Genomic DNA, 12,837 nt, shown 5'->3' with positions numbered 1-12,837 from the left:
TCGTACGCCCGTATTTATTTGGCAGATTCGACCACGGCCATATTGCACGGCCGTTTCGTTTTATCACAGCCCGTGTTTGGGGAAATCTTCTACCCTATTTCTGCACGACCATATCGAACGGTCGTGTTTCTATCCGTGTTGGTCACACGGCCGTGTGCTAGGCCGTGTGGAGTTGGGAACTTGTGCTTTAAGTACTCTGTTAGTGACCTAAATGTTTAAAACTTGAAATGTAAATAATTTAAAACCGTTAGTATTCGGGTTGCCCCCCGAGAAGTACTTGTTTATAGTCTAAGCTTGATTGTTACCTTGTTGGTTTATTCAGGGCGGTTTGTGGAGTCGTAGCTCCTCTCTATTGACTTTAAAATTCTCACCATTATAAAGTTTAAGACGGTGTCCATTTACTTTGAAAGTACCGTATGATGGGTGACTTATCTCTATTGTGCCATATGGAAGAACAGATTGAATTACGATGACCATCGTGATTTTAGTTTCCTGGGAAACAATTTGAGTCTTGAGTTGTATAGTAAGACGAGATCTCCAACTTCAAATTATTTTCATTGCTTTAAATGAACGTCATGGCGCCGCTTTGCTGCTTCCTTGTATAGGCGTGAATTTTCGTATGTATTGGCTCGCCATTCATCAAGCGCGTTCAGCTGCATCAACCTATTTTTTCCTGTAAGTTCGAGATCAAGGTTTAGAAATTTAATAGTCCAAAAAGCTTTATTCTTTAGTTCTAATGGTAGATGACAACTTTTTCCATAAACAAGTCTGTAAAGTGATGTCCCTATGGGAGTCTTAAAAGCAGTTCTATAAGCCCATAAGGCATCGTCTACTTTTATTGCCCAGTTTTTTCTGTTTGATTCTATTGTTTTTTCAAGGATCCATTTGAGTTCTCGGTTTGCTACTTCAACTTGTCCATTAGTTTAAGGATGGTATGGGGTAGCTATTCTATGATGAACTCCATATTTCTTAAGGGTTTTTTCAAATTGGGTATTACAAAAATGAGTGCCCCTGTCACTGATAATTGCTCTAGGTGTTCCGAATCTCGAGAAGAGTTTTTTAAGGAAACGTACTACCACTCTAGCATCATTAGTAGGTAGAGCTTGGGCTTCTACCCATTTGGACATGTAGTCAACTGCTACTAAGATGTATTTATTCCCAAATGAACTAGGGAATGGGCCCATGAAATCGATACCCCAGACGTCAAATATTTCACATGAAAGCATATAATTTTGAGGCATTTCATCACGTTTAGATATGTTACCTGTCCGTTGGCATTTGTCACATGAAGTAACACACCTGATAGCGTCTTTGAATAATGAAGGCCAATAAGAACCTGATTCAAGTACTTTGTGTGTGGTCTTAGTTCCACTAAGATGTATTTATTCCCAAATGAACTGGGGAATGGGCCTATGAAATCGATACCCCAAATGTCAAATATTTCACATGAAAGCATATAGTTTTGAGGCATTTCATCACGTTTAGATATGTTACCTATCCGTTGGCATTTGTCACATGAAGTAATATACCTGATAGCGTCTTTGAATAACGAAGGCCAAAAAAAACCTGATTCAAGTATTTTGTGTGCGGTCTTAGTTCCACTATAGTGTCCTCCGGTTGGCCCTGAATGGCAATGTTCAAATATTTTTTATATTTCTGATCCTGTAACGTATCTTCTGATGACTTTATCTGCACATCTGCGAAACAAAAATGGATCGTACCAAAAGTAGTTTTTCACATCATTAAAGAATCGCTTATTTTACTGGTGTGTTAACCCTTTTGGGATAATGTTAGCAGCTAAAAAATTCGCAATGTCTGCAAACCAAGGTACCTCGGAGTAAAATATAGCGAAAAATTATTCTTCAGGGAACGAATCATTTATTTCAACGCCATCTAGTTCTCTGGTATTGGATTTCTCGAGCCTAGACTAATGATCAGTCGCGAGATTTTCAGCTCCTTTCTTATCCTGAATCTCTAAGTTGAATTCCTACAAGAGGAGAATCCATTGAATGAGTCGAGGTTTTGCATCGGTTTTAGTTAAAAGGTAGCGAAGTGCGGAATGGTCAGTGTAAACAACAAATTTAGACAATATGAGATATGATTGAAATTTATCAAATGTAAAAACCACAACTAGCAACTCTTTTTCCTTAGTAGTATAGTTTTCTTATGCAACCGTTAAGGTTTTGCTGGCGTAATAGATAGGTTGAAAATGCTTATCTCTTCGCTGTCCCAATACTGCACCTACTGCAAAGTCACTCGTATCACAAATTAGTTCAAATGGTAAGTTCCAATTAGGTGCAATTATGATTGGATCATTAATTAATTTATCCTTTAAAGTATTAAATGCTTCTAAACATTCCTGATCGAAGTTAAAAGGTATATCTTTTTCTGGCAATTTAGTCAAAGGCATAGTTATTTTAGAAAAATCCTTAATAAATCTTCTATAAAAACCAGCATGTCCTAAAAAACTCCTAATAGCCTTAACCGAACTAGGGGGTGGTAATTTTTTGATTGTTTCTATTTTAGATTTATCCACCTTAATCCCTTTACTAGAAATTTTATGCCCTAATACAATACCTTCTTGAACCATGAAGTGACATTTCTCCCAGTTAAGCACGAGGTTTGTTTCTTCACATCTTATTAAAAGTAGTTTTAAATTTTTAAGGCAGAGATGGAAAGAGTTACCGAATACTGAAAAATCATCCATGAAGACTTCCATGATATCTTCCACGAATTTGTCGAATATGGCCATCATACAGTGCTGAAAAGTGGCAGGAGCATTACATAATCTAAAAGGCATTCTACGATAAGCGAACGTACCATATGGGCATGTGAATATCGTCTTTTCTTGATCTTCAGGAGCTATTGGGATTTGGAACTAACCAGAGAGTCCGTCTAGAAAGCAGTAATACATGTGTCCGGATAATCTTTCCAATATTTGGTCAATGAATGGCAAGGGGAAGTGATCTTTTCTTGTGGCATCATTCATTGTCCTGTAGTTTATGCAAACTCTCCACCCTGTGACTGTTCTTGTTGGGATTAATTCATTCTTCTCGTTGGTCACAACCATCATGCCTCATTTCTTGGGGACAACCTGCACTGGACTTACCCAAGAACTGTTAGAAATATGATAAATAATTCCAGCATCTAGAAGTTTAATTACCTCAGCTTTTACAACTTCCTTCATGTTGGGGTTCAAATGTCTTTGAGTTTGCACACACGGTTTGTATTCATCTTCCATCAAAATTTTGTGGGTGCAAAAAGAAGGGCTGGTTCCTTTAATATCAGAAATTTTCCAAGCTATGGCCTTTTTATGTTCTTTTAATACTTGGATTAATTCCTCTTTTTCCTTGGGTTGCAAATCAGAAGCAATAATAACTGGTAATGTAGAATTATTTCCAAGGAATGCGTATTCTAAGTGGTTTGATAATTATTTAAGTTCCAGTTTGGGAGGCTCCTCAATATAGGGATTTTGTTTAAGTTCATCGTTTATCTTAATGCCCTCATATTCTACTTGTCTTGACGAATGGTCATTAGGTTCCTCACCTGTCTCCTTGTCTTGAGCTGGATACGGTTTTGTCGTCTCCTCTTGTATAATTTCCTGAAAAGAGTCTTGAGTAATATGATCAATAGAGTCAATGAAATAACATGAATCATCCTGTTCCCTAGAAAATCTCATAGCATCATAAATTTCAAAGATAATCTCCTTGTTACCTACTCTAAGTACCAATTTACCGTCTCCCACGTCGATCACAACTCTAGCAGTGGCTAGGAATGGGCACCTTAAAATTAAGGGTACTTCCACATCTTCATCCATGTCAAGCACAACAAAATCAACAGGGAATATAAATTTATCTACTTTTACAAGTACGTTTTCTATAATACCCCTAGGATCTTTAACAGATCTATCGGCTAATTGAATACTCATCCTAGTAGGTTTGGGTTCCTCAAGACCAAGTTGTTTGAACATTTTATATGGCATCAAATTAATGTTAGCGCCTAAATCAACTAGTGCTTTTTCAACATTCAGACTACCAATTAAGCAAGGGATAGTAAAACTTCCTGAATCTTTCAGTTTGGTTGGCAGCTTGTTTTGGAGTATGGCTGAGCACTCTGTTGAGTTCTACTGTAGATAAGTCTTCGAACTTCCTTTTATTTATTAGAAGCTCTTTCAAAAATTTTGCGTAGGTAGGAATCTGCGAGATAGCTTCAACAAAAGGTAAGTTGATATGTAATTGCTTAAAAAGTTCAAGAAACTTACCGAATTGTGCATCAATGTGATCTTTTTTTAATTTTGCTGGATATGGGCGGTGGTTTATATTCCTTGACCTTTGGTTTGTCACTATTTTTGGGTTTTTCTTCCCTCCTTTCGCTTTCCACGACTTCTTGTGCTAACTTCTTTTCAGATTCCGCTAACACTTTCCCACTCCTTAGTGTAACTGCTTTGACATGCTCTCTTGATTTGGTGTTACTAAGTAAATTTCCTAGTGGTCTTTTCGAGATCAGTTTGGATAGCTGGCTTATCTGAGTTTCGAGCCCTTAGATCGATGCTTGTTGATTCTTAAGTGTTGTCTCGATGTTCTAAAAACGGGTTTCTGACACTTGTATAAACTTTGAGAGCATCTCTTCAAGGTTTGGCTTTTTTTCCTGTTGGTAGGGTGGTTGTTGGTAGCCTGGAGGATGTTGTAGCCTTTGATTTCCTTGACCACCCCACGAGAAATTGGGGTGGTTCCTCCAACCTGCATTATAAGTGTTATTGTATGGATTATTTTGAGGTCGAGGATTATTACCCATGTAATTTAATTGCTCATTATCCATGTTGTGGCCATAAGGATGGTATTCTGAATGGTTTGTTCCACCGCTACTTGCTTCGTACTGCATTACTGGGTGAACCTGTAAAGAATTAAGAAAACAATCAATCTTTTTATTTAAGAGTTCTACCTGATTAGAGAGCATGGTGACCTAATCAACGTTATAAACGCCGGCTATTTTCGTTGGCTTTGTCCTCATGACTTGCCACTGATAGTTATTCAGTGACATCTCTTCTATAAACTCATAGGCATCTTCCGGTGTTTTATTGTTGATGGTTCCGCCAGCAACTGCGTCAACCATTTACCGAGTCGAAGGATTCAGACCATTGTGAAATGTTTGTACTTGGAGCCAAAGTGGTAACCCACGGTGAGAGCACCTTCTCAAAAGGTCCTTGTATCTCATCCTTGCATCGTAGAGTGTTTCTAAATTCATCTGCACAAAAGAAAAAGTATCATTATGTAACTTAGTCGTTTTAGTCGGCGGAAAATATTTTAGTAAAAATTTTTCATTCGTTTGTTCCCAAGTAGTCATAGACCCTCGTGGTAACAATTTCAACCAATGTTTAGCTTTATTTCTCAGTGAAAAAAGGAATAACCAAAGGCGAATGGCATCATCAGAAACGCCATTAATTTTGAAAGTGTCACAAAATTCCAGAAAATTCGCCAAGTGAGTATTGAGATCCTCATCCTGTAAACCATCAAACTGAACAAACTGCTGTATCATCTGAATTGTGTTAGGTTTCAGTTCGAAATTATTCGAAGCAATAGCAGGTCTAAATATACTTGATTCAGTTCCTGTTAAAGAAGGTTTAGCATAGTCATACATAGTACGTGGAGCAAGATTTTGATTAGCCGCAATTGCAGGAGGTAGTTGATTTCCTTGGTTTTCAGCCATCTCTTCGGTTGGGGGTTGAGTATCGTTTTCTTCTTTGTTTTTCGTGTATCTTAAGCTTCACCTTATTTCTCTTTAGTTTCTACGAACTGTACAATCGATTTCTTCGTCAAAAAATAATGGTCCCGACAAGTCTCTTCTAGTCATAAACTATGAAATCCTGCCAAGAGAAGGAAAAAGGAAATTAATAAATAATAAAATTAAATTAAATTTCAAGAAAAATAAATGGCTAAAGTAATAAAAATTGAGTGTTCCTAATATTTTAGTTCTCCGGCAACGGCGTCAAAAACTTGATCGTGAGGTTTCGTGATAGGTTTTAAATATTTATAATTACTCGTTCTTGAACTAACTATTATCACGACATAGGCAAGTGTACCTATCGAACAGTAGTATAGTTTTAGCAAGACCGGATTATCGAACCTAAAGGAACTAAAAGTACTAGTAATGACTGTCTTTTTATTATCTAGCCTAAGAATAAAGAGGTTTTGTTTTAATTAACTAATTATTTAAACTAAGAACTTATAGAAAAAAGAATTAGGGAATTGCTTTTGGGAAAATTGATTGAATGAAGACAAATCCACTTAGACTTTACTTGTTATTCTAGCTCTGAATCGGACGATTTATTCATTCAACTTGTTCCGTAGAGATCCCTAAGTTATGTTATTATCCCTATTCATGACTAATAACGTCTAATCCCTAGTTTGAATAACCGAGACTTTTCTCTAATTAACACTCTAGGGTTGCATTAACTCGATCTATGGATCCCCTTATTAGGTTTTACCCTAATCCGGTAAAATCTTGTCACCCTATTTCTAGGTGCGCAATCAACTCCGCTTAATTATGAAAAAAGTACTCTTAAACAGGGTCTATTCCTCCTCTGAATAAGAGCATGTCTTGAATCAGTATCCTGGGATATCAAAACAAGAATTAAGAACACATAATTAAGAACAAGTTAAATATTTATCATACGATTCAGAAAATAATAACAAGATTCGTCTTAGGTTTCATTCCCCTTAGGTATTTAGGGGTTTTAGTTCATAACTAAATAAGAAAACATCTCAGAAGAATAAAGAATACAAAACATAAAGAAAACCCAAAACTCCTGAAGGGAAATTGAGGAGAGATCTTCAGTCTTGATGATGAATCTGGCTTCTGAGATGGATCAATTGGCTTCCTTGGAGTAATTCTGTAACACTCCTTACCCGAGACTGTTGCCAGAATCGAGCACGAGGCATTACTAAACTTATTCTATCCCTTAAATAGGTTTAAATTGTTTATTTAAGCATTTTGGAATGTGCTGCCATTCTGCGTCGTAGTCGCCTAAAAATTCATATCTTGAGTTCCAAAACTCAAAATTAAGATCCGTAAATTTTTCCTGAAACTAGACTCATATATCTATCTACTAATTTTTTTTCATAGATTTTTGACTTGGCCAATTAGTACAGTTTATTAGTTAAAGTTTCCCCTGTTTCAAAACTCGACTGCACTAACCTCTTGTTACTACGAACCATGTTTCTTCCTGTACAAAATTCATATCACTAAGCCGTTTGTTTCTCTTAAAACTAGACTCAACAAGTATTATAACCACATAAATTATACCTTCTAATTAGTTTTGTACAATTTATGGTGAATTTCCAAATTTGAAACAGGGGTTCCAGAAATCGCTCTGACACTATTTCATTAAAACTCAGATATATCATGAAATATAATACCTTTACCTATTTTTCTTATTCCATAAAAAATAGACATAATAAGCTTTAATTTCATATATTATTCATCTTAAAACTATGTTTATACAATTTTAGTGATTTTTCAAAGTTACGTCATTGCTGTTACTTGAATCTGTTTTTAGGTTACTTTCACATTTTCATAATTTTCATGTGATAATCACCATTCAATCATACATATTAATAAACATGCATATCATCGGCCATTTTATTAGCTAATCACTAGCAAGTATTTACACATCATTCATTGTTCATATTATACCAAAAGTGGCTAAGTTTCTATACATGCCATACACAAAACAAAACGCCTAATTATACCGAGTTATTTCTTTGATAGTGTGATCGGCCTCCGACGTTTCCTTCGATCCCGAGTGGCTAGATAAGTACTATAAGAAGAAGAAAATAAAGAGATTAAGCACTAGGCTTAGTAAGCTTACAAGCAAATAAATCACAACATTCAACATAATGGATAATTATGCATAATATCATCTAACATCATAAATTTCTTTACTTCTCAATTTCTATCTTCTTCTTTATTCCCTTACCTTCTTTCTTACCGACCTTTCCTTTTCATAAGTATAATATACTTTTCCTTTGCTCTTAATTCACTGTAATTTAACTCAGATATCTGACCCGTTGAACCACTCGGAATACTAAGGATACTAGGTCGCTTCTGTCTATCAATATCTCGCCAATGCCATGTCTTTGACATGGACTTACATGAATTATTCCTGTCTCCAATGCCATATATAATATGGACTTACATGGCTCAATCCTGTCTCCAAAGCCATATTTCTAATATGGACTTACATGGCTCATTTCGTTTCGTCTGTCAACCCTAATATCCTAACATTCCTAGGGTTCAACCGGCTTTCTAACACTTTTCCTCTGTCACTTCACCTTAAATTCGACTTTAAATATTTTCATAACATAAATATATAAATGCTGAAATTGACAATAATAATGTAAAATAAAAGAATATTGCATTTATTTATGTAAACTTACCTCGATACAAAATGTGACTAAACTTTACAATTTAGTCCTTTACTTTTCTTTTCCCGATCTACTCTCGAATTTCGCTCTTCTTGATCTATAATAGAAAATTTAGCTTATTCAATATCAACATTTATCAAAACAACCCTTTACTCAAACTTTGGCAAAATTATATTTTTGCCCCTAAACTTTCACATATTTGCACTTTTTCCCCAAGGCTCGTAAATTAAACTTCATCCTATTTTCTTATGTTTTATGACATGCTGATCATTTTTCCCTTCTATGGCAACATCAAATTCACACACTAACATGTACTTATGACTATTAGGTATTTTTACCGATTAAGCCTTTTTACTCGTTTTCACTTAAAACCAAGTAGCACAAGTTGTCTAACATAATTTAAAACCTCATATTCCATCATAAAATATCAAAATACACAAATTTCACCTATGGGTATTTTTCCAAATTTGATTCCTAACTTAAATTATTGCTAGCATAAGCTTTATCGAGCTACCGGGACTTCAAAACGTAAAGATCATTAAAAGCGGGCTTGGAATCACTTACTATGAAGCTTGAAAGTTGAAGAAACCCCAGCTATGGAGAGAGGTAAGGTTCTGCTGGTAACTTGAAGAAGATGATACAATTTTATCATCTTTTTACCTTTTATTAATGTTAATAACCAAATGACCAAAATGCCCTCCTTACTAAACTTTCAAAAATTCCTTCCATGTCCTAATTTTGTCCATGAACTTAAAATTGGTCAAATTACCATTTAAGATCTCCTAATTAATATTCCAAAATAATTTCATACTAAAACTTCTAGAATGCAAGTTTTGCAAATTATTCGATTTAGTCCCTAACCTCAATTTAAGCACTTTATGCATAGAATTTTATCACGAAATTTTCACACAATCATGTAATCATACCATGAACCTCAAAATAATAATAATTTTTTTTACCTGAATTTGTGGTTTCAACCACTGTTCCGTTTAGGCCCTATTTCTAATGTTACATTTCCCCTTTAGGATTTTCGTCCCGAAAATCTTACCCGTGAAGAGATATGGGTACTGTTTTAGATAGCCTCTTGGGTTCCCATGTAGCCTCGTCTACCCCATGTCTATTCCATAGTACTTTCACAAGTACAATACTTTTGTTCCTTAATTGCTTTACCTCTCGAGCTAGAATCTTTCTTGGTTCTTCACCATAAGTCATGTCCGGTGAATCTCAACCTCTGTTTGAGAAATCACATGTGACGGATCTGAACGATAACGACGTAGCATAGACACATGAAATACATTATGAATCTTTCTAACTCAATCGGTAAAGCTAACCGATATGCTAATGGTCCGACTCTCTCAATCACTTCAAACGGTCCAATAAAACGTGGACTTAGTTTGCCTTTCTTGCCAAATCGAGAACTTTCTTCCACGGGATACTTTCAAAAAACTTTGTCACCAACTTGATATTCGATCTCTTTTCTTTTAAATCGCATACGACTTACGCTCGTCGAAGTCGCTTTTAAACAATTTCGATAACTTTCACTTTTCTTCCGTTTCTTTAACTAGATCAACCCCAGTAAATCGGCTTTCTTTAAGCTCATTCAATATAAAGGTGTGCGGCATTTACGTCCATACAAAGCTTCATAAGGTGCCATCTTCAAACTTGATGATAACTATTATTGTAGGCAAACTCTACCAATGGTAAGTATTTTTCCCAACTACCTTGAAATTCTAATACACAACATCTAAGCATATCTTCAAGTACTGAATAACTCTCTCTCGACCGACCATCGATTCGAGGGTGAAAAGTCGTACTAAAACTCAACTTCGCACCTAAAGCCTCTTGTAACTTCTTCCAAAACCGTGAAGTAAATCTTGGATCTCATCGAAATGATCGATAATGGCACTCCATGTAGTCTAACTATCTCGAAATGTATAACTCGGCCAACTTGTCAAGTGAATAATCCATACGGATTGGGATAAAATGAGCCGACTTAGTTAGCTTATCAATCACAACCCATATTGCATCTTTCTTTTTCAGTGTTAACGGCAATCTGTCACAAAATCCATAGTAACTCGTCCCATTTCCATTCCTAACTAGCACAAAGTTGCAATAATCCCGAGGGTACCGATGTTCGGCCTTTACCGTTGACAAATCAAGCATCTAGAAACAAACTCAAATATCTCTTTTCATTCCTACCCACCAATACAATTTCTTCAAATCATTATACATTTTTGTCGCTGGATGAATAGATAAAGAACGCTATGTGCTTCCTCAAAATCTTTGAATAAGCTCATCATTCTTTGGTACACAAATTTCGTCTCTAAACATCAAACAACCATCGAACCAATCCAAATCGATTCTATGCCCGACTCACATTGAACTCTTTTAGCTTGTAAGTCATTATCATCTTTCCGAGCTTCACAAATCTCTTCAAGAAATACCGGTTTAGCTCTAAATTCAGCTAAAATAGAACCATCATCCGACATGGCTAAATTGGTATTCAAAGCTCATGAATGTAAATAAAAGTTTCGCTTAAAGCGTCAAGAACTACATTTGCCTTACGGGTGATAATCAATCACTAACTCATAATCTTTAAGCAATTCCAACCATCTTCTTTGCCTCAAATTCAAATCTTTTGAGTCATCAAGTATTTCAAGCTTTTATGATCGGTAAATATCCAGCACCTTTCACCATACAAATAATGTCTCCAAATCTTCAATGCAAATACAATAGCACTAGCTCTAAATCATGTGTCGGATAATTTTTCTCATGTGGCTTCAATTGTCTAGAGGCATAAGCAATTACCTTTCCTTCCCGCATGAGTACACAACCGAGCCCATTCAAGGATGCATCATCAGAATCACAAATTCTTTACCCGGTTAAATTTGTACTAAGATAGGAGCTTCGTCAACAATGCCTTTAACTTGTCAAAACTTTGTTGGCACTTCTCATCCATTCAAACTTAACATCCTTCCGTAGCAGTCTCGTCAACGGGTAGCTATCATGGAAAATCCTCCACAAATCATCTATAATATCCGCAAGACCAAGAAAACTTCTAACTTCCGATACATTTCTAGGAGGCTTCCAATCAACAATGGTTGAAATCTTACTCAGATCAACCTTAATACCTTCACCGAGACAATATGTCCAAGAAAACCAACTTTCGTAACTGTAACTCACTTTTTTTGAACTTGGCATACAACCGATTATCTCTCAAAATTTGTAAATCGTTCTCAAATGCTCGCATGCTCGGTCTCATCATGAGAATAAATCAAAATATCATCAATGAACACAACTACAAACTTATCTAAGTATGGTCTAAAAATTCGGTTCATTAAGTCCATAAAATGGCGGGAGCATTAGTCAAGCCAAATGGCATCACAAGGAACTCATAATGACCATACCTAGTCCGGAAAGCAGTCTTCAGGACATCTGACTCTTTAACTCGCAACTGATAGTATCCGGATCTCAAATCTATCTTGGAAAACACAGTAGCTCCCTTCAATTGATCAAACAAATCATCAATTCTAGGCAATGGATACTTGTTCTTTACTGTTACCTTGTTAAGTTGCCGATAATCTATGCACAATCTCATCGATCCGTCTTTTTTTTTCACAAATAGCACTGGTGCACCCCATGGTGAACTACTGGGTCTTACAAAGCCTTTATGTTAATTCACCGAATCGAGCTTTCAATTCTTTCAATTCCAATAGAGCCATTCTATAAGGAGCAATAGAAATGGGCGTGGTACGGAATCAACTCAATACCAAACTCAACTTCTCTAACAGGAGGCAAACCCGGTAGTTCTTCCTAAACACATCGGAAACTCACATACCACAGTAATCGATTCAATTTTCAATTCGGATCTTTAGTGTTCAACACAAAAGCAAGATAAGCTTCATACCCTTTTCTCAAGTATTTACGAGCGGACATAATGAAATTATAGGAAATGAACTATCGACTCTTCGAATTAACTCAAGAATTTCACCATTTTCACACTTCAACTCAATGAATTTCTTTCCACAATTCACTATCACATCATGTGTAGTCAACCAATCCATACCAAGAATCACATCAAACTCATCAAATGGCAATAGCATGAGATCGGTAGGAAAACAGTAGCCTCTAATCATTAAAGGACAATTTCTACATACCTTATCTACTAATACATGCTTGCCTAATGGATTCGATACTTTAATCACAAATTCAGAGATTCTATAGGCATACTTATACTAGGCATCAATTTCATACAAACATAATAATGAGTTGAACCGGATCAATCGAGCAATGACATTAATATCATGTAGAGAAAATGTACCGTAATCACATCGGGGAGGATGCCTCTTCGCGCACGAATAGCATAAGTCCTTGCAGGGCTCTAACATCCGGTCTCACAATCGAATCTCTAGAG

The sequence above is a fragment of the Gossypium arboreum genome, chromosome 12 (genome assembly GCF_025698485.1).
Source record: "Gossypium arboreum isolate Shixiya-1 chromosome 12, ASM2569848v2, whole genome shotgun sequence".
In the NCBI taxonomy this organism is placed as follows: Eukaryota; Viridiplantae; Streptophyta; class Magnoliopsida; order Malvales; family Malvaceae; genus Gossypium; species Gossypium arboreum.
Note: the sequence above shows the minus strand (reverse complement) of the source record.